This window comes from Mauremys reevesii, linkage group 2, assembly GCF_016161935.1.
Source record: "Mauremys reevesii isolate NIE-2019 linkage group 2, ASM1616193v1, whole genome shotgun sequence".
NCBI lineage: Eukaryota > Metazoa > Chordata > Testudines > Geoemydidae > Mauremys > Mauremys reevesii.
The window spans coordinates 234783192-234802535 of record NC_052624.1 but is presented as its reverse complement, the minus strand read 5'-3'; the positions used below and the strand labels follow the sequence as shown (position 1 = coordinate 234802535).

The window sequence follows — 19344 nt, the reverse complement described above, 5'->3', positions numbered from 1 at the left end:
TTAAGAAATAATGGGAGTAGAACCCTTTTCCCTTGTGGCAGTCTGGCACGAGTTCGATAGCCCCCAGGTGGAGGAGATGTTGTACTTCTTGCTGGAGGTGTAGCTCGTGAGAGGGCTCCCTGAAGAGGGATGGGGAGGGTGAGTGGGTTGAGAGGGAAGGAGAGGAAAGGGATAGAAAACCCAGTTGTGATGACCTCTAAAACCCACTTGTCGTTGGTAATATTCTGCCATTGGTGCAAAAATGGCTGTAGGCGGTGTCCAAAGATAGTTGTAAGCGGTGCATACGCTGAAGTTGGGGCGATGTTTACGAGACCCTCGACCAAAGATTCAAATCTGCTTATTAGTTGGAGGAAGCTGGGGCATCCCGGAAGAATTGGGGCAGCACCTCTGGTGTCTGGATCTCTGGTGTTGGTGTTGATCCTGAGATCTTGGGAACTGCTGAGTATATGGGGGGTAGCGTGGACGGTGGTAAGGTTGATATCTGTACTGTCGCCTTCTGGTTGTAGGGGTTTGAACGCCTAAGGATCGAAGAGTGGCGATTGATTCCTTCATTGAGTGAAGCACCTCATTTGTAGTGGAAGCAAAAAGTTTATCACCATCAAAAAGGAGATCCTCTGTGGTGCTCTGAACCTCGCGAGGAAAGAGGGAAGAAGAGAGCCATGAACCTTGGCGCATGACCACCGCCGTAGCGGTGGACCTTGCTGCGGTATTGGCTGCATCCAGAGCTGCTTGAAGAGCCGTGCGTGATATGATTTGGCCCTCAGAAACTAAAGCTGAAAACTGTTGTTTCTTCTGGTCCGGAATGTGTTCAATAAAGTACATGAACTTATTATAGTTTCTGTGGTCGTTCTTTGCCAAAACTGCGGTATAATTGGCAATTCGAAATTCGGCACTGTGGCTTTTTTTTTTCTCCCTGAGTCTTGCGGTGCCGACGGCTTTGTCGGCACCGGGGCAGAGCGCGCAGCCGGCTTCGCGGCTGTTTTTAGCCCTGCGGCGGCGACGTCCTTGTCGACACCGGGGCAGAGCGCGCAGTTGGCTTTGAGGCTATTTTTAGCGCTGAGGCGCTTGTTGCCGCAGAATCCTTCTGTGTCCGGGAGGTTGAATTTCCGCCTCTACGGTCTGTGGGAGCCGTTGTTGAGGCGTGATCTGGGGCTGAGGCGCCTACCTTTGGCGCTGTCAGCACAGAGGGTAGGGATCTCGCAGGAGACCCCTTACCCTTGTTAAAGTCTCTCCTATGAGACTGCTCTGCTTCTTGCCTCTGCTTCAGGGAGGGTGAAGCAATGGTTCAGATCTGGCTGGGGAGGATGTGGGAGTGGGTTTAACTTACCCCATCTCCGAAAGCGATGTCAATTTCGGTGCCGGTGTCGGAGCCGATGCCGCGCTATTAACAGCGGGCTGCGGTGCCTCAGGGGGGGTCCTGGAATGTCGGCACCACGTTCGTCACGGTGCCGATAGGTGCCATAATTGAGGCAGGCAACTGGAAGCCTGTCACCTCGGCACCGGAGCTTCGCGCCACCGCCGAAAGCACAGGTGGGTTTAAAGCGATTCTTGAGGAGCCCGGCTCGTCGAAAGTGCTCAGGCTGGGGAGCACTGGTAAGGAGACTGTGGATCTCACTGGAGAAGGTTTGTATCTAAGGGCTTCCTTTGTTCCTGACAGAGGGTGCCCTCATTTTGTTGATTTCTTCTGCTTTATAGCAGCGGGAGAGCTGTGTCGGTGAGTGGAGGCAGAGTCCGCGCCAGGGTCTGAGGCGGACCCTAAGGATTTTTGAAGCAGAATGAGTTTAAGTTTTAGCTCCCTGTCCTTTCTTGCTCTGGAGCTTAGTTTAGTACAGTGAGAACATTTTTGGGGAATATGAGTTTCCCCCAGACATTTTATGCACTGTGAATGTCCATCGGAGAGAGGGATAGTGTCCCTACAGGAGGAGCAGCGCTTAAAGCCTGTGGAGCCAGGCATGTCTGAAGCGCTGAGAGAAATTTTTTTTTAAACGGTAGAGAAAAAGGTAAGTAACACTAACTAACAACTAACTAACAAGAAAGCTATCTAACTCAAAGTTATTTTAAGGTGAGGAAATAAATTCTTTAAGGAGTCTGCTGAACTCCGTCTCAAGCCGGGGACGGTAGAGAAGGAACGAGGGAACCGGCCGCACATGCTCACTAGAGGTATACTCACAGCGGGGGGGGGGGGGGAGGGGGCAGGCTCTGAGCATGCGTGGCCAGTAGGAGTACTGCTGCAAAAATCTCCGATCAAAGGCACAGGGGCGCACCAACACCTAGAGTGGAGCACCCACAGGGACATCTCTCGAAGAAGAACTACTAAATTGTGGCATGTAACCTATTGCTTAAATCAGCCTCTGTACTAGATGATTGGATGATAGCTAGTGTAACACCAATTTTTTGAAAAGTCTACAGAGGCGATCCTCGCAATTGCAGGCTGGTAAGCCTAACCTCAGTACCAGGCAAATTGTTTGAAACTATAGTAAAGAACAAAATTATCAGATACATAGATGAACATGATGTTAGGGAAGAGACAACACTGCTTTTGTAATGGGCAATTATTCCACACCAATCTATTAGAATTCTTTGAGGAGGTCAATAAACACATGGACAACTGTGATCCAGTAGATATAGAGTACTTGGACATTCAGAAGGCCTTTGACAAGGTCCTTCACCAAAGGCTCTTCAGCAAAGTAAGCAGTCATGGGATATAAGAGGGAAGTTCTGCTCATGGCGCAGTAACTGATTAAAAGACAGGAAACAAAGTGTAGGAATAAATGACCAGTTTTCACAGTGGAGAAAGGTAAATAGTAGGGTCCCTACGGATGTATACTGGGATCAGTGCTGTTCAACAGATTCATAAAGTATCTGGACAAAGGGGTAAACAGTGAGTTAGCAAAGTTTGCAGTGACACAAAATGACCCAAGATAGTTGAGAGCTGACTGCAAAGAGTGACATAGGGATCTCACAAAACTGGGTGACTGGGCAACAAAATCGCAGATGAAATTCAATGTTGATAAATGCAAAGTAATGCACATTGGAAAACATAATCCCAACTATACATATACAATGATGGGGTCTACATTAGTGGATACCGCTGAAGAAAGATCTTGTAGTCATTGTGGATAGCTCTCTGAAAACATCTGCTCAATGTGCAGCAGCGGTCAAAAAAGCTAACAAAATGTTAGGAACCATTAGAAAAGAGATAGATAATAAAACAGAAAATATCATAATCCCACTACATAAATCCATGATACTCCCACAAGCAAAATACTGCATACAGTTCTGGTCACTCAATATCAAAAAAAGATATTTTATATTTAGAAAAAGTATAGAGAAGATCAGCAAAAAGGATCAGGGATATGGAACAGTTTCCATAGGAGGAGAGATTAAAAAGACTGGGACTGTTCATTTTAGAAAACAGACAACTAAGAGGGTACACAATAGAAATCTATAAAATTATGAATGGTGTGGAGTAAGTGAATAAGGAAGCAATAAGGATAATAATCCCTGCAAATAATATTCCTTTCTTATCTTCTGTATGCAAAATGACCATGTAATCACTGAATTGTAGAAATGTAGGACTGGAAGGGACCTCAAAAAGTCATCAAGTCCAGTCCCCTGCACTGAGGCAGGACCACGTAAAACTAGACCATCCTTGGCAGGTGTTTGTCCAACCTATTCTTGAAAACCTCCAGTGATGGGGATGCCAGAACTTAACTATCCCTATAGTTAGAGAGTTTTTTTCTAATATCTAACCTAAATCTCCCTTACTGCAGATTGGACATGGAGACCAACTGATCACCATCCTCTTTATAACAGCCCTTAACATATTTAAAGATTATTAGCAGGTCCCCCTCCCCCCCTTCAGTCTTCTTTTCTCAAGACTAAACATGCCCAGTCTTTTATTTTTGAAATTTATCATATCTTAGTCCCAAAACAGCTATAGCAGAAATAGAAAGTTCAAAGAGAAGTGACAAAAATGATTAGAGGTTGTAGTAAGTGCAGGCCCTGATAAAGGCCTAGTATGAGGCCTGAGGCCTGAACTGAAGTAATGAACAAGACTTTGCTAACAAAAAGCAAAGTTAAGCTGTGAGCCAGAGGCCGGCTTGGTTCACAGAAGCTGGCACGGAAAGGGCTGATGCTGCAGAAATACATATTCACCTAGCATACCAAAAAATAAACACAGTATTAGAACATATTATGTTAAAACATTCCATAGATAACGAAAGGACAGGCCGACCCATCCCAATGACAGGGGCAAAAGGGTAAAATGATGGATAGAGTTGTTTTGTTCGAACCAACATGTACAAGGTAGAAGGCGGTGCCTTAATACGTAGAAAGGTTGTAACTTTCTACGTAGAGAGGTTGTACCTTAATACGTCAGGTGTGATGTGTAACTTCTTTGTATCTGTGTATAAGAATGCAGTCCTGGGGAGGTGCCTTTTGTCCGGCCGTAGGGGGAGTGGAAAGTCCCGCCACTAAGCCGGGTCCTTGCCAAGAGGCACTTTCTCGTAGTATGCCCTGAATTAGGCTAAGAAACCTACAGGGAACTGCCATTGTGTCCGAGATCGCAATAAACCTAGTCGACGTGACTTTGCATCTTACTGGACTCTGTGGTTATTGGGGGTTCTCGTCGGGTCTGCTGTGTCAGCTATCTGCAGAGCTGGGGCAGCACACAGAGGGAACTCACGCACGCAGCCGAGTGATATCAACAAGGAGACAGCAGAGCACCACACCGGTACAGCTCTGACAACAGAGGTATGGAAAACCTTCCATATGAAGAGAGCATGAAAAGCTAGAGAAAGGTTATTTTAAAAAGGAAACATGGTAGAGGCATATAAATAATGAATGGCATAAAAAAATAAAGCAGATGCTCTTATTTACCCTCTCTCGTAATACAGGAAAAAGGGGACCATCTATGAAATTGAAAGGCAACATATGTAAAAGCTGATACAAAGGAATACTGCTTTACACAATATGTAACCAACCCATGCAACTCAATGCCACAAGACATAACTGAAACCAAGAGCTTAATTTGATTCTAAAAAGGACTAGACATTTATATGGATAATGAGAGCATCCACAATTACATTAGCTAGTGTAACACACACACAAAAAACAAGAAAAAAAACACAAAACAATTTAAGCATTACTGCTTCAGGGCATAAGTCAAAAACTAACAGATGGAGGTTATAAATAAGGAAGAAATTTGCCTTACTGGAAGGTTATTCCACAGTTATGTGGTTTCTCAAAAATCTAGTATGAGTACTGTCAGAGGCAACATATTGGACTATGCGGACCACTGATCTAACCTGGAAAAGCAGTTTCTATGGACTGTCTCATTGTGCAAGACACAGACTTTAAGGTCAGAAGGGACCATTATGATAATCTAGTCTGACCTCCTGCACAACGCAGGCCACAGAATCTCACCCACCCACTCCTGTAACAAACCCCTAACCTATGTCTGAGAGTTATTGAAGTCCACAAATCGTGGTTTAAAGACCTCAAGGTGCAGAGAATCTTCCAGCAAGTGACCTCTCAGGAAAGCTGTTTCACTGGAATCACAGATCTGTCAACTCCAAGAGTAACATCCAAGAAACAGAGTTTTATTGCTGTCTGGCACGCTAATCTGGGATTCACTCCTGCGTGATGTCAGGGTGACCACAAACTGCAGTGTCTTCAGGGCAAAATACAAAATCCAGTTCTTCAACCTAGACTTCCCATTTTCACATTTATTAAAAAGGCCAGTCCCTCTGGACTGGAGTAAGGAGAGATATAAGTACATCTTTATGTGCCAAAAAAGGATATATGAAAGAGAGCGAGAGAAGAACACTAACACCAAGTGCCATTACTATCTGAATGTAATTTAGGGAATCATAATTATCACTCGATAATCAAATTTAATGCTTTCACTAGAAGGTTCAAGTACGGATCAGTGATCAATTATATAGCTGAAAAAAATCTATTCAGAGATTAGGGGAAATATTAAAAGTTGAAGGAATTAAAATAATTGAAATTTTGAATTCATTTATCAAAGACATCTTGCTCATTTTCCATCATCAAAGATCAAGGAAAGAGTGTTCTTACAAAGTAATATCTCATCTGGAAAAGCAATTTAAAGAACCTTGAGAGTTCAGTACTGGGCATAAAACTTTACCATCAACACTAGTTATAACTAAGTAGGTTATGTACTGGCAAACACCAGGGGTGAAATCCTGATGCAACTGAAGCCAATAGCAAAACTGCCATTGACTTCAGTGGGGCCAGGACTTCACCCTCAAAACATAACTCTCAGATGGACTATCTTATGCCCCCCTCTTTCTCTTCCCCACTCCCCTCACTTTCCACAAACTCTGTTATAGGCAGGAAAGATCCAAGTGTGGGATATTATATACTTCCCTGTATAGAGTAGGTTAGTATTCTTTGCTAAATATTCAACTTTGTTCCCCCTAAAATGCAAGTGCTGTAGAATATCAAAATGAAGGAAAAAAAATTCCTTTTTAAACAAATTTTCCTGTCTCTGTTTTGGTAACTGAAGGACAAAAAAATTGATCTGAAATCACCACAAAAAATTGCTTCTTCCCTGACACTAACAAAGGTGCTTTAATTGGTGCCACCTCACAAATAATTATAGGATGTTTCAAGCCCATACTAATCCTTGGGACACTTGACATATTTATATGAATCAAGGGCATTGGTTATGTACCTTGGATTAGAGGGTGATAATATGCATACTGCATACATCTCAGACAAAAAGAATCTCATTTACGTTGTCAGGGCATACTGCTTCTGGAACAAAAATGAAGTAGCTTCTCTGGGATAGTATTCAATCTGCATAAACTCCCTGAAGTACAGTGTGTTATTGCAATGTATGTTCACAGCTGAGGCAGAGAACATGGTTCTTACCATAATGAAATAGCTGTGCAACATATATACTTTGCAATATAAAGATAGTTTATTACATATAATTTGGAAGTTACTGTACACATCTGATTCAAAGCTGTACATTTCTCAGCACACCGGGCACTGACGGTTAGTCAAGCAACTCATATTCATAATTACTGTTTTTACTAGATCTGACAATTTATAATTACCTTTATTAAATGTTTAATTAATTGTGCCAAAACTTTAACCCAATGTCTTATTTGAACTAATGCCAACCTTTACACAGCAAACTTTTTTAACAGATGTGATTACCATTGTACAGTGCATACCATAGATATGAACTTTTCTGTTCTGTTTATAAATTTAAAGGAAAAATTGAAATTTCAAATCCTACATTTCTGAAATACTTACCAGTTATCAGCATTTTAAATTTCATCAACAAAATTAGGTCAGAAAATGAAGGGATTATTCTGTTAAAGCCCAAAAATTAGAGAGGCTGAGCACCCACAATTTCTCCAGACATCAGTGGGAAGTACATACCCAAAAGCCACATAGCCTAGTGTATTAAGCATAGGGCTGGGAGCCATGAGATCCTGAGTTTTATTTCTCTGTTTTTCACTTACTAGCTTTAATAATTCTTTTGGGTTAGAACCAGAGGACTGGAATGGATCTTGAGAGGTCATCTAGTCCAGTCCCCTGCACTCAAGGCAGGACTAAGTATTATCTAGACCATTCCTGACAAGTGTTTGTCTAACCTGTTATTAAAAATCTCCAATGATGGAGATCCCACAACCTCCCTAGGCAGTTGATTCCAGGGCTTAACCACCCTGACAGTTAGGAAGTTTTTCCTAATGTCCAACCTAAACCTCCCTTGATGCAGTTTAAGCCCATTGCTTCTTGTCCTATCCTCAGAAGTTAAGAACAATTTTTCTCCCTCCTCCTTTTAATAACCTTTTATGTGTTTGAAAACTGTTATGTCCCCCTCAGTCTTCTCTTTTCCAGAGAAAACAACCCCAGTTTTTTAAATCTTCCCTCATAGGTCATGTTTTCTAGACCTTTATTCATTTTTGTTGCTCTTCTCTGGAATCTCTCCAATTTGACCACCTCTTTCCTGAAATGGTGGCACCCAGAACTGGACACAGTACTCCAGCTGAGGCCTAATCAGCACGTAGTAGAGCGGAAGAATCACTTCTTGTGTCTTGCTTACAACACTCCTGCTCATTCATCCAAGAAGGATGTTTACTTTTTTTGCAATAGTGTTGCACTGTTGAGTTCTATGTAGCTTGTGATCCGCAATGACCCTGATCTCTTTGCACAGTTCTCCTTCCTAGGCAGTCATTTCCCATTTCGTATGTTTGCAACTGATTGTTCCATCTTAAGTGGAGCATTTTGCATTTGTCATTATTAGTCATTATTGAATTTCATTCTATCCTCCAAAGTACTTGCAACCCCTCCCAGCTTTGTTGTGTCTGCAAACTTTAAAAAAGTGTACTCCTTATGCCATTATACAAATCATTGATGAAGATACTGTACAGAAATGGACCCAGAACTGATCCCTGCAGGACCCCACTCATTTTGCCCTTCCAGCATGGTTGTGAACCACTGATGATTACTCTCTGGGAACAGTTTTCCAACCAGTTTTGCACCCACCTTATAGTAGCTCCATCTAGGTTGCATTTCCCTAGTTTGTTTCTGAGAAGGTCATGTGGGACAATATCAAAAGCTTTACTAAAGTCAAGATATGCCACTTCTATCCACAAGGCTTGTTACCCTGTCAAAGAGAGCTATCAGGTTCATTTGACACGATTTGTTCTTGACAAATCCATGCTGACTGTTACTTATCACCTTATTATCTTCAAGATGTTTGCAAATTGATTGCTTAATTATTTGCTCCATTATCTTTCCGGGTACTGAAGTTAAGCTGACTGGTCTGTAATTCCCTGGGTTGTCCTTATTTCCCTTTTTACAGATGGGCACTATATTTGCCCTTTTCCAATCTTCTGGAATTTCTCCCATCGTCCATAACTTTTCAAAGATAATTGCTAATTGCTCAGATAGCTCCTCAGCCAGCTCCTTAAGTATTCTAGGATGCATTTCATCAGGCCCTGGTGACTTGAAGACATAGGCGTGCACACGGGGTGCAGGGGTGGGCAAATGGCTCCAATCTCCCGGTGTGGCAAGCTGCAGGGTCCACGCTTCCGGGCTGGCGATCCAGCCCAGCACAGCAAGCCACCGGCCCCTCCCCCATTCCCCCTTTCCCCCCCTCCCCTGGAGCCATGGTGCCGCGTTCGCAGCACTCTGGGGTCTGGGGCTGCGCGCTCCTACGGGGCAGTATTTGGCTGCCCGGGGAAGCAGACACACTCCCCGCTCATCCGGAGCCCTGCCACTGCCACGCGCGCAGTGCTCTGAGGGGCGGGGCTGCCTGCTCCCATGGGGCAGCGTGTCTGGCTCTGTGTGAAGCAGAACATGCTGTTAGGAGCCTCAGGGTGGGGCTGGGGGTGGATAAGGGGTGGGGGCAGTCAGGGAAAAGAACCAGGGTGGGTTGGATAGGGAGTGAGAGCCTGGGGGTTAGGGAAGGGGTCTCTGGAGGGGGCAGTCATGGAGCAGGAGGGGTTGCATGGGGCATGGGAGTCCTGGGATCTGTCAGGGGTGGGGTGGATAGGGGTCAGGAGACAGGGAGCAAGGAGGGTCCTGGGGGCAGTTAGGGTGGTAGGGGTCTCTGGAGGGGGTGGTCGGGGACAAGAAGCTGGGGGTTGGATGAGTTGGGAGTTCTGGGGTGGGGGCTGTCAGGAGGCAGGGGTGTGGAGAGGGGTCGGGGCAGTCAGGGGACAGGTAGGGAGTAGGGTCCTAGGGGGGCAGTAAGGGGAACAAGGAGCAGGGAGGCTTAGATAGGGGTGGGGTCCTGGGGGGCAGTTAGGGGCAGGAGTCCCAGGAGGGGGTAGTCAGGGGATAAGGAGCGGGGGGTTGGGGGTTTTGAGGGGGCAGTCAGGGGGCGGGAAGTAGGAGGGAGTGGATGGGGGCAGAGTGGGGGCGGGACTAGAGCATGGCAGGGGCGGGGCTAGGGCAGGGCTCCCTGGGTGCACACCCTAATGAAATGTGCTGCGCACGCCTATGCTTGAAGAGATCTAATTTGTCTAAGTAATTTTTAACTAGTTCTTTCCCTATTTTAGCCTCTTTTGATCCTACCTCATATTCACCGGTATTCACTACGTCAGACATCCAATAACCACCACCCTTCTTGGGGAAAACCAAAACAAAGAAGTCATTAAGCACCTCTGCCATTTCCACATTTTCTGTCATTGTTTTTCCCCCTTCATTGAGTAATGGTCCTACCCTGTCCTTGGTCTTCCTCTGCTTCTAATGTATTTGTGGAACATTTTCTTGTTACCCTTTATGTCTCTAGCTAATTTGATCTCATTCTGTGCCTTGGACTTTCCTAATTTTATCCCTACATACTTGTGTTATTTGTTTATATTCATCCTTTGTAGTTTGACCTAGTTTCCCCTTTTTGTAGGACTCTTTTTTGATTTTTAGATCATTGAATATCTCCTGGGTAAGCCAGGGTGGTCTCTTGCCATACTTCCTATCTTTCCTACGCAGTGGGATAGTTTGCTCTTGTGCTTTTAATAATGCCAACTGTCTTCAATTATTTTTCCCTTTAGTCTTGCTTCCCATGGGATTTTACCTATCAATGCCCTGAGTTTGCTAAAGTCTGTCTTCTTGAAATCCATTATCTTTATTTTGCTGTTCTCCCTCCTACCATTCCTTAGAATCATGAACTCTATTGTTTCATGATCACTTTCACCTAAGCTACCTTCCACTTTCAAATTCTCAATCAGTTCTTCCCTATTTGTCAAAATCAAATCTAGAACAGCCTCTCCTCTAATAGTTTTCTCCACCTTCTGAAATAAAAAATTGTCTCCAATACATTCCAAGAACTTCTTGGATAATCTGTACCCTGCTATGCTGTTTTCCCGACAGATGTCTGAGTAGCTGAAGTCCCCCATCATCACCAAGTCCTGTGCTAACATTATTTCTATACCTCATTTCCCCCGTTTTACAGATGCTGAAACTGTAGCTCAAAGATATTAAGTGATAAGAAACATCAGCCAAATTCTCTTCTGCAGCTAAGCTCCGCTTGTGAGGGGAGAGAGAGGGTATCCCCAGTGGTGAGCTGCAGCCGGTTCACACCGGTTGTCCCGTGTGGGACAAACTGGTTCTAAAAGGGCATTTAAATTTAACAAGCGCTCCCTGCTGCGGTCCCAGCTCACCTCAGCTCTGCCTCCACACCTCCTCCCATGAATGCTCCTCCCTGCTTCTCCTCCCCCCACTGCTTCCCGCGAATCAGCTGTTCTCGCGGGAAGCCTGGGAGGGCTGAGAAGCAAGCAGGCTTCCCGCTCAGGCCCAGGAAGACAACGCTGAGGTAGGGGTAGAGGGAACAAGGAGGGCCGTGCGCTCTGGCTGGTCTCCAGCCGCGGCCCTGCCTGGCTCCGGCCACGGCCCTCCCCAGTCCCGCATCCCTCCCTGGCCACCCGGCTCCAGCCGCGGCCCTCCCCGGCCGCCCGGCCCTCCCTGGTCCCGCATCCCCGGCCGCCCGGCTCCGGTAGTGTGGGTCCGGGCATGGCGGCGGCCGCGACCCCACCTACCCGGATACCCGGCTCCAGACACGGCCCCCCGGCTCTGGCCCGGCCTGGCCCCGTGGCTCCAGCTGCCCAGCTCCTGCTGTTTTGCCACGCGGCCGGGCTCCGGCAGAGCGGGTCCGGGCGCGGCGGCGGCCCCGGCTGCCCGGCTCCAGCTCCAGCTGCATGGCTCTGCCCACGGTTCTCCCCGGCTCTGGCCGGCCAGCCGCCTGGCTCCAGCCGCCCGGCTCCTGCCACATCCTCCGGCTCCGGGCTCTGGCCCCGCGACTCCTGCCCCGGCCCCGCGTCCCTGGGCTTCTGGCTCCAACCGCGGCCGGACTGTAGCACCGCCAGCCACGTCCAGGCAGCGCGGTAAGGGGGCAGGGAGGGGGTGTTGGAGAGAGGGCAGGGGAGTTTGGGGGTGGGGGGGTGGATAGGGGTTGGGGGGTCAGAGGGCGGGGAACAGGGGGATTGAATAGGGGCAAGGGTCCTGGTGGGGCAGTCAGAAAGGATCAGGGGTTGGATGGGGCGGTGGGAGGCAGTCAGGGGCAAAGGTTCCAGGGACAGTCAGGGGACAGAGAGAAGGGGTGGTTGGTTGGGGCAGGGGTCCTGGGGGGCCATCAGGAATGAGAGGAGGGGTTGGATGGGGCGGCGGGGGGCAGTCAGGGTACAGGGAAGGGGGGTGGATGGGGCAGGGGTCCCTGGGGTGGGGGGGGCATCAAGGAACGTGGGGTGTTGGATGGGGCACGAGTCCCGGGGGGGTGGGCCATAACCCCTCCTGGGGTGAGGAGGGAACTGGTTGTTATGATTTTGGCAGCTCATCACTGGGTATCCCTAATTCTGAAGGCTTGTTTGTGCTAGCCCTGACCCAAATTAAAGCAGCATAAAGGTTGCTCTAACTTACACAACTGACGTTTGATTCATAAAGGACCATAATGCCGGTAGAGAACTGGCATAATGGAGCACTACTCTCACCTGTCCTTTTCCATCTCCTCCTTACCACGACCTTCTGGAATAATATAATAACTTATAAGACATGAAATAAAGTGTTGGTGATTTCTGTAGGTTTATAAAATAGCTTACACTCCATGAGGTATGTGTTCTCTTTATCCCTATTACGGGGGAAAAAAACAAATTGGAGTAAGGCAACAGAATTTTAATTTCCTTTCATAAATTGCATTCACATACGGTACCGTTTTTTGCTCAGTATTGGCATCTCACATCTCTCTTCCCATTTTAAAAATACCGGAAGAAGCTGAAGTTGCTAGTAGGGATCCACAGGAAATATACAAAGCCTCCATGACCAACTTTTTGAGATACAGGAAAAAAAAACTTAATTTACAGTTAAAACATTGACACAAAAGTTTCCTCTTAATGACATGTTTAATGAAGATAAGAAAGCAGCTTATTTCTGCATCACATAGTCAAAAGGATTATTTCCAATTTTTCACTTGTTATGCTCTGCAGATCTTCAACACCACAATCATATTCCTTTCTCCCTGGTAAGTCTCTTCCCTCCAAGAGGTCCTACAGAGATACAAGACACAGTCTAGGTTCCCTAGGACCTATGAATCCAGTCCCTGCGGACACAAAACCAAAGGATGCTGCTGGGTGGTAGCCCTGTATTATAACAGTAATTTACTAAAGTTGGCTGATGCTACTCATTTGTTATGTCAATATTTATTACAATACTTATATTTCTATAATGAACTACTGTAGGAAACAGAAGTGTATTTAAAATGTATAAATATGTAGCAAGTTATTTATGTATATCTATACACTGTGCAGCATACAGTCTGTCTCTCTATACATACACACAAAGTATTTTACTTAATAGTTAAGCTAAATAATTTCAGTAGGGTGACCTGATATATTAGGAAAGGTTTAAAGTGCCACATAACTACAAATGTAAGTATGCCCTTATCGTTGACCTTACAATGCACTTAGTATCTTGTACTTCACTAATGCTGTCTCTACCACTACAGGCAATTTATTCTACCTCACATTCATCAAGTTCTCATAAATCAGCATTAGACCACTTTTTACTGAGTTGCTGATTTTCAGCCGACACAGACAGCAGCAGCATTTGGATTCAAAGTCTAATATTGGCACACATATTGATTTTAATTAGTCTAATTAGTTCATTACACTAGAAATCAAACAGACCATTTATTACATTCCAAACTAATGGCATATGATCAAGGATTTAATATGATAATGAGGCAGATCAATTATCACTCATAAAGGAAGTCATTAACAAGTGTAAACACTGTCAAGCTGAATACCATTACAAATTATGAAGTCATAGCGAGGTCATTTGCATAAGCATACTAATTTTATTTCATGATCTACCATCTATTTAATATTCAGACTCCTTTTTATAAAGCTCTCTTTTGCCATGAGGCTGTTGATTCTTAGCTCTAACTCCAATCAGTCTGTCTGTAATCCAGTTGTTCATTACATATTCCTTAAATTCTACAGGCAATTAGAAAGATCAAGGGTAGACTGGAAGCTTCAAGTAGCCCAGACAATATCTATTGACCATCTCTGAAGATATTATGGAATTCTGGGTGGAGGAAATGAGTTTTCCAGTGAACTAAAGTGGGTCCAAAGCTTTCATTTAAAAGAGAGAGAGAGAATTCTATTTTGAGTGCTTCCTATCTTCCCAAGTCTAAAGATTGCCTAAAACAATAGCTCCAAGAAAAGCATGTACTGCCCCTATTCATCTAAATTGTATGTTTACCCAGAAACCTAATGATGACAAATCAAACATTAAGTAGTTCCATAAATCCTATTAACGTCCACAAATAATGTTATTCCATAACCCACAATTGTCAGTCATGCCTTCCCAGGTGCAAAATTCTCTGACCTATGTCCAAAGGATCCCATCTTCAACAGCAATTGATAGCACACAGCAGAACCTCCCATGAGTACTCAGCAGCTTGCAGGACTGAACCTCAAATGCACACATCTGCAGTATCTCCCCACAACCCCAGAACAACTTCAACACTGCAGTTGCATGTTCTTCTGATTGAAATTCCAAAGCAATTTTAAACTGAAGAGCTGGGTAAAATAAACTGGACTTAAGAGCAAATTAAGTTACACAAGGCAAATTCTACTGATTATATTACTTTTTAAAATATTTAATTCACTGGAATCTGTTGTGAATGTTCTTACTGTGCTGTACCCAAGTATCTCAGAAACTAATGGCCTTTCAACAGAACTAAAGCAGACTACATAAAAACTTGACTATAAGTCAGTTTCTTTCTAAAAGCACAGAAGTTTAAGGAGCTATTTGGGTCACTGAGTACCTCTAATACCCAGTGGAACAGCTACGCTTCCACAGGTAACCTGGCTACCCCTCCTTCAGCTCTTACTTCCCTGAAGAATTCCTAGTTCACCAGGTTCCCCGGCACTGCAGGGTTTTAAAATCTCCAAAGCAGCAAAAGCTAAGGGAGGGCAACAATGTATTGTAGGACCCTGGGGACCTGAACAGCTCCCCAGGGCACTGGGAGCCCAGGGTTGCCCCTGACACTATTTAGCTCCATTAAGTTTTAGGTCAGTAGAAAGCTAACTGGTATATAGCTAAGTCAGTTAAGTGCTTCAGCACTTTAAGTTTTATGTGCTTACATGCCTCAGTACTTGAAGTTTTGTGCGCTTAAGTACTTAACTGGCTTAGCTTTAAGCTGTTTTTTTCCCCTAGTACATGAAAATGTTATGGATCTGAACAGCATGAGTGCCACCCCTTACATCCAGTTTCATATTAAATATTTAGCTTACCATGTCTCCCTTGGTTTTATTCTCCCTTCTTTTGCTTCCTTAGTGCCACTTTTTCTTCTCATATATCTTGTGCATCTTTCCTCATTTTAATCTTCCTTCTTTTCCTACTCTCTCACTTAACATCTACTTTCTACTTCCTCTCTCTGCATTGTATTCTCTCTCCTCGTGTTCTCTCTTTTCTCCCATCTCTCTCACAAATCTTCTCATCCCAACAATCTTTCCCTTCTCCCCAAGCCTCTTTACCTCATCATTCCTCCCTTTACATTTTCTTTTCTGAAGTTTCCCCTCAATCTTTCTTTCTTCTCACTCACCAAGTGACCGTGGTTACCCTCACTTGCAGTGGTTCAGGAAAGAGGATGAAATTCACACCTAAAGAAGTCATGTTAATTTGTGAACATTTACCAGTGTTTGAAGTACAAAAATATGTGCATCAACAACTTGGTATCTTTCCCCACAAATTACAATGATTTTTCACAGACTCTTAGAATTATAATCTATCCATAAGGAACCAAAATGAGACCACCAGTTCAAGTCACACAGACACTGAACACCCATCAAAGAACATCATTTTTATCCTGGACAGGTGTGATGCTGTATGATTGAAATATGACCATTTATATTCTGCATATTGCTACTGTTAGAAAATTGCAACAACACTTGTACAAAGCATATAATGTAAGGTGTCAATGGAAAAGTTATGATTTCCTAAAGATGATTATCCTATTTAAATCCATGTATCATCACTGTATCTGAAGTTATGGATATTGGTTATAGATCTGTATCCCAAATGTGTTTGTTCCTGGGATAACACCCACCAGGTAAAATCCACATTGAAGCCAGACAGCTTTGTGTTGATAGCCTATCAAAGGCAATTAACTTTCACAAAGGGCCACAGAAGAAACTCATTCCACCCAGATGGCTCTTTCTGCAGACACCTTAGGCCTTATTTGTGCTGGCAAGTTACTGCACAGTAAAGCAGCTTTCTGTGGTGTAACTCCTAAGGTGTACACACTTCCACGCCACTTAGTGCGCAGAAACTCCTCAGGGCTTGGCTACACTTACAAATTTGCAGCGCTGCAGCAGGGTGTGAAAACACACCCTCTCCAGCGCTGCAAATTGCGGCGCTGCAAAGCGCCAGTGTGGTCAAAGCCCCAGCGCTGGGAGCGCAGCTCCCAGCGCTGTCCGTTATTCCCCACAGGGAGGTGGAGTACGGACAGCGCTGGGAGAGCTCTCTCCCAGCGCTGGCGCTTTGACTACACTTAGCGCTTCAAAGCGCTGCCGTGGCAGCGCTGCCCCGGCAGCGCTTTGAAGTGCTAAGTGTAGCCACAGCCTCAGTTGCAGCATTTCAAAAAAACCACCTCAACGAGAGTCGTAAGTCTTACAGCACAGAGGGTCCAGCATTGTATTGGCAGTGTAAACACATTACAGCACAGAAAACAATCAATTAGCCTCCGAAAGTGTCCCATAATCCCTCAACTGGCCGCTCTGCTCATTGTTTTGAACTCAGTTGCCCTGGAGACATACGCCCCTCCCCTTTCAAAGCTCTGTTTCTGACAGCCGTTGCGTGCTGTGCTGATCTGGACTTCTTGTCCATATTGTGCTTGATAAGGGACTTGATATGTCTAGCTTAACATTTATATGCTCTTCTTCCAGACATCACAAAGCTCTGTTTGCAGTTTCTACTTTTAATATGAGGCCCTAAAACAGATTTTTATTTTAAAATGTAAATATTAACATTGATCTTTAAATTCCATTTATATACCCCAAAAAAGGGTAAACTTACAGTAAAGTCTCATTGTAAACTCTTTTTTCTTCTAGTTTTACTGCTTCTGATTTCATTCTTCTTAATTCCTAAAATCAAGGAGAAAATTCATGTTTACCAAGGACATGCTGCATCAAGTTAATAAATACTAGTATTGAATTGGAAAATGATAACTCTCACCCTACACATGGTGTCTTCTTGTCAATTAATGGTCACATTGGCAGGGGGCAAACAAAATTTGCTCCACTATTACCCTGCTGAATATGTTCTGTAGATAAATAGAGGTTTCCATTTCTAGTATTGTCAGTCTGCAACCTTTCATGAGCACTAAAATTCACTTAAATGAAAACTATAGGGGATTACACAAAATGGGTATAGGGAATCTTCCAGGAGAATTATATGACTAAAAAAAGAATAAATCATTACTTAAGTATGCATTTTTTCTAAGAAAAGAAATCTAGGATTACCTAATTACAGCATTACATTTATTTTCAATCAGTTGAATAGTGGACAGATTATTTTCACAAGTCCCATCTACATCTTTGCTAGTTTAGAGGGAGTGTGTGTGTCTGTGTCCACAGTCCAACTTTGTGAAACTCATGTTGTATTTCTGCCTCCATTTTGAGTGTGACCTTGATTATGTGCTTCACTGTATACTGTAACAGTCATGGTAGATTGCATCATCCCAGTTGTGTTGGGGAGCGGGAGAGCCTGGTGCTTGGGTGTCTGTCTCTGAATGACAAGAACATTAAGGGGTTAACAACAATTCTAATGCCTTACCCTGCTGAGATAATGAGAGTTACCAGCAGGGTCATTAACTTTTAAAAGACCCTCTATGAGCAATCCCATTTGAAGGCACAATTCCACCCCTAGGCTAGAGCATGGAAAATCTCAGTATAAGGGCAGGTCAACACTTAAAACACTGCAGCAGCCCAGCTGCAGCCCTTCAGAGAGCTTCTCCTTCCGGGGTAGTTAATCCTTCTCTGCGAGAGGTGATAGCTATGTCGACAGGTGAAGTCCTCCCCTTGACATAGCACTGTCTACATCAAAGGGTCAGTATAATTGTATTGTTATGGGGTAGTTATTTCAATGTTGGTTTGTACCATAGATCTGGCCTAAGGGAAACAAGAAAAGGTGTCCAAACCTGCTTTTAAAAGGGACATGCTTTATAAGCAAAGAAGAGTCACCATCCTCAGATTGAGAAGACAGAACAGGAAGACAGGTAGCGGAAGGGGCATGGACCCCCTGAAGGACACTGCCCAAGGCCCAAAAGGCTTTCAGGACTGGTGGCTCTCTTTAACTCTCTAGTACTTTTTATCAGTAAAGTGCGTGTGTTGAAGAAGTTCCATTGCAAAGCCTGTGTGTTTGCACACACAAGTGGCTACCAGAGAGTTAAGCTGTAAGCCAGAGTTCCCATGAGGGTGGAGCTCAGGGAGTCAACATGTGTAAGTCACTTGGGAAACGTGGGGGCTCAATACTGGTTTGGGGGCTGGGCCATGAGGGTCCACATCCCAAGAAAGGATACAGAGCATCTGCATCCTCAGAGTGTGCCCGCAAGGTCAGACTTAGGGTTTGTCTATAGGCCCCGCAGTGCAGACTATGGAGGTGAGAGTTGCAGCATGAGCTGAAGTGTTGCGTTGTATCTGCCCCATGTAGACCCTGTTAGTGAAAACTAAAGGGCACCTAGTTCACATTAATGTAGTCCACAGGACTATGTTAACACAAACTAAGTACCTTTTAGTTCATGTTAGCATTGTCTACACAGGGCAGTTACAGCACAATATTTAAGTGCATGCTGCAACTCATACCCGCATAGTCTGCCCTGTGGCACCATGTACACAAGCCTTTAGAGACAGTGTCCGAACTCTGCTCATACCCTAGGGCAGGGATCAGGAACCTTTGGCATGCAGCTCACCAGGGTAAGCACCCTGGCGGGCCAGGCCAGTTTGTTTACCTGCTGCATCCACAGGTTCAGCTGATCGTGGCTCCTACTGGCCATGGTCCGCTGCTCTAGGTCAATGAGGGGTGCGGGAAGCGGTGGCCAGCACATCTCTTGGACCACACCACTTCCCGCAGCTCCCATTGACCTGGAGCAGCGAACCGCAGCCAGTGGGAGCCACAATCGGCTGAACCTGCGGACGCAGAAGGTAAACAACCCAGCCTGGCCTGCCAGGGTGCTTACCCTGGCGAGCCACATGCCAAAGGTTGCCAATCCCTGCTTAGGGTGACCAGATGTCCCGATTTTATAGAGACAGTCCCGATTTTTGGGGCTTTTTCTTGTATAGGTACCTATTACCCCCC

The 19344-nt window shown here is 45.0% G+C and overlaps 1 long non-coding RNA gene across 2 annotated transcripts in view; it reads right to left on the bottom strand.

The window, feature by feature from the left end:
- Positions 1–12875: 12875 nt before the first annotated feature.
- Positions 12876–19344, bottom strand: part of LOC120398798 — a 43093-nt gene continuing 36624 nt past the window's right edge. For both annotated transcript variants that reach the window (XR_005594712.1, XR_005594711.1), the window contains 2 exons: positions 17065–17132; positions 12876–13028 (listed from right to left, as the gene is read on the bottom strand). This is a non-coding gene — a long non-coding RNA (uncharacterized LOC120398798). The remainder of the gene's footprint in view (positions 13029–17064; positions 17133–19344) is intronic.